The following is a 3135-nucleotide window of genomic DNA, read 5'->3' as shown; positions in this document are numbered from 1 at the left end:
CGGTCGCGCTGAGCCCCCTGGGACTTGTAGTCTCTCCGCAGCCCGAGCTTGGGTGCCAGGGAACGTGGCTCCCAGCCCAAAACTACACTTCCCGGCGGTCCACGCGAGAGCCCGCCCCCGCCATGTCGGTGCCAGTCCAGGGTTCTCGCGACATTTGCAAGAGCGCGCGGAGCGGCCTGGGAAGTGTAGTCTAGGGCCCTGAATAGGGCAGCAGAAGCGACGGGAGGCTTGTGCTAGCCGGGAGGCCAGCTGTTCGCGGACGCTCGGCGAGGCGTCCCGTCGGTGTCCGGCGGGGCAGCGATTCCGGAGACAGCACGGGGTTACACAGCCGCGTCCCGGAGGGTGGCGCCGCGCTGCGAACAGGGTTCCGGCTGTGCCTCTGGAATCGGCCTGGGGGCCGCTCCCGGCGCCCGGGGGCCCGGCCCGCGCTTGGGCGCGGTGGACGGCGGGGCCGAGAAAAGGCCTCTGTGGGGTTTGCATCCTCTGTGCGCGGTTCCCCAGGAAGGACGCTGTTCCCGGGCTGCCCCTCGCCCAGCTCTGCCACTTTCGGGACCTCAGGCGGGGCCCTTCTCACGGGGTGGGGTCGGGGTACGTGGGATCCCCGGGGCCTGGTCCGCACCAAGGCTGCCTCTGGGGAAAGCTGTGATGAGGAGCTTGGAGAAAAGAGAGTAACACCGACCACCGCCCTTGTGCTTTCTGTGCCGTTGGGCGGGGGCCGACTTTTCTCAAGGGCGGCTACTCGGAGAACAGTGTCTGGGCCGGTGGGTCTGAGCCGAGAGGCCTGGACCGGGACGAGCGCCCACGCCAAAGACTGCGGTCCGCATGGACGCCTGTAACACGGGCTTTTCGCGTCTCTCTCGAACTTCTTCATTCAATATGAAGAGCGGTGGATGGGAAAGACGCGTGGTTTCGGGTTTCTTTGAACTGGTGAAGCTGGTCGGATGGTGGCTGTTTCCACGAAAGCTCCCACCCCGTGGCCTTGTGGCACCTCCCAGGCTGGTTTGTCCCGACAGGACAACACCGGAGGATGTCCGCCTTGTAGTCTCAGGCTCTGCCTCTGTTCTGTGTCCTGCGCGCTCCTCGCTTCTCAGCACATGGGTCGCATGTGTGCGATCAAAGGGCCGGGGCCCCGTCGGCCTCCGTGGGGGCATCGGAGTGAGTCGGGTGCGGGTTCGGGTCAGGGTCTACAGGTGTACGGAGTGCTGTCGGACAGCTGGCACCAGCCTACGCTGGGCCCCTGGACTCGCAGTTGGCTTCTGCACCAGCTGGCCTTCCGGCCCGAATTCCACGGGTTCTCTTCCCCTTGGGAGCCGCCTCAGGACGTTCATCCCAAGTTTGAATGTCCAGAGCTTTCAACAGAAATAAAGCATCTTGCGGTGTGAGGCTACTCTCCAAGTAAGAGTACTGGGGCAAAAGGACAAGTCGCGTTTGTGTCTTCTCTTCCCAAGGCCAGCGGTAGCTGAGTTTCTTTCGTTGGAGGCCGGGGCTTGATCCCATAGTGGCCCTCGGGGGCCTCCGTGGGAGGAGCTGATGTCGGCTCCAAGAGCGATCTCGTGGCACTGCTTTTCTGTCTGTTAGAGATGGGGTGACCACCGACGACAGGTTTTCAGGATGGTGTGACTCTTTTTTTTTTTTGCGGTACGCGGGCCTCTCACTGCTGTGGCCTCTCCCGTTGCGGAGCACAGGCTCCGGACGCGCAGGCTCAGCGGCCATGGCTCACGGGCCCAGCCGCTCTGCGGCACGTGGGATCTTCCCGGACCGGGGCACGAACCCGTGTCCCCTCCATTGGCAGGCGGACTCCCAACCACTGCGCCACCAGGGAAGCCCCTTTTAAAAAATTTATTTATTTTTGGCTGCATTAGGTCTTCAGTGCTGCACGCAGGCTTTCTGTAGTTGTGGCAAACGGGGGCTACTCTTCGTTGTGGTGCGCGGGCTTCTCATCGTGGTGGCTTCTCTTGTTGCGGAGCATGGGCTCTAGGTGTGCGGGCTTCAGTAGTTGTGGCTCACGGGCTCTAGAGTGCAGTCTCAGTAGTTGTGGCGCACCGGCTTAGTTCCTCCCTGGCATGTGGGATCTTCCTGGACCAGGGCTCGAACCCGTGTCCCATGCATTGGCAGGCAGATTCTTAACCACTGCGCCACCAGGGAAGCCCAATGGTGTGACTCTTGATGGCGATGGTAAAGTCTCTCAAGGACAAAATTGTGCCCGGAAATGTGACAGTTCTCGTGGGCCCTTGCGGTCGGGAGGAACCTGCACGGTTCCTGCACTGGGATGTTTGAGAAACATCCTTGGGCAGCAGAGCAACATCTCTGCCGCCTGGGGGCCCCACACCCGCCCGCCGTGCCTGTTGCAGAATCATTGCTCCGTTGGACTTAGTCCACTTCCACTTTCTTGGTTGTTTTCTGAAGGCAGGGGAAACAGTGTTCTTCGCCGCCTGTTTCAGCCCCACGTGCTCCTAAGGTCAGGCCATCCGTTAATAACAAATCATTTAATATGAAGGGCTGAGGGTTTCCCTGGCGGCGCAGTGGTTGGGAGTCCACCTGCCGATGCAGGGGACACGGGTTCGTGCCCCGGTCCGGGAAGATCCCACGTGCCGCAGAGCGGCTGGGCCCGTGAGCCATGGCCGCTGAGCCTGCGCGTCCGGAGCCTGTGTTCCGCAGCAGGAGAGGCCACAACAGTGAGAGGCCAGCGTAGCGCAAAAAAAAAAAAAAATCAAGGGGTGACCTTCTCACTCCAGCGATTCTCAGTCCTGTCAAATGTGGGTTTCCTGAAAATGCTGCCAAAGAGCCTGCAGAGGGACAAAGCACGTGTATTCTCGACGGACTCGCTGCAGAGTCCCCATCGGGTGGCTGGAGTCTGGGTCAAGGTGGGCGTTCAGTGGGGAGGAGGCTTGGTTCAGATTGGGGAAGGGTCCCCAGGCCGGTGGATGCAGCAAGGCAAGGGATCTGAGGCGTCTTTTCGTGGGATCTGTTGAAAGCCTTGTGTTTACATTTCTTTTCCCATAAAGTTTCTGAAATGAACAATAAAATTATCTGCAACTTTTATCTTTCCTTGTAGGAGTTTCTTGAAGGCTCATGTAACCCACTGTCCCCTCGACACCTCTGCTTGGAAGTCGCATCCATACTTCACACCCGTGG

Source organism: Kogia breviceps, chromosome 1, assembly GCF_026419965.1.
Source record: "Kogia breviceps isolate mKogBre1 chromosome 1, mKogBre1 haplotype 1, whole genome shotgun sequence".
NCBI classification, from domain to species: Eukaryota; Metazoa; Chordata; class Mammalia; order Artiodactyla; family Physeteridae; genus Kogia; species Kogia breviceps.
Note: the sequence above shows the minus strand (reverse complement) of the source record.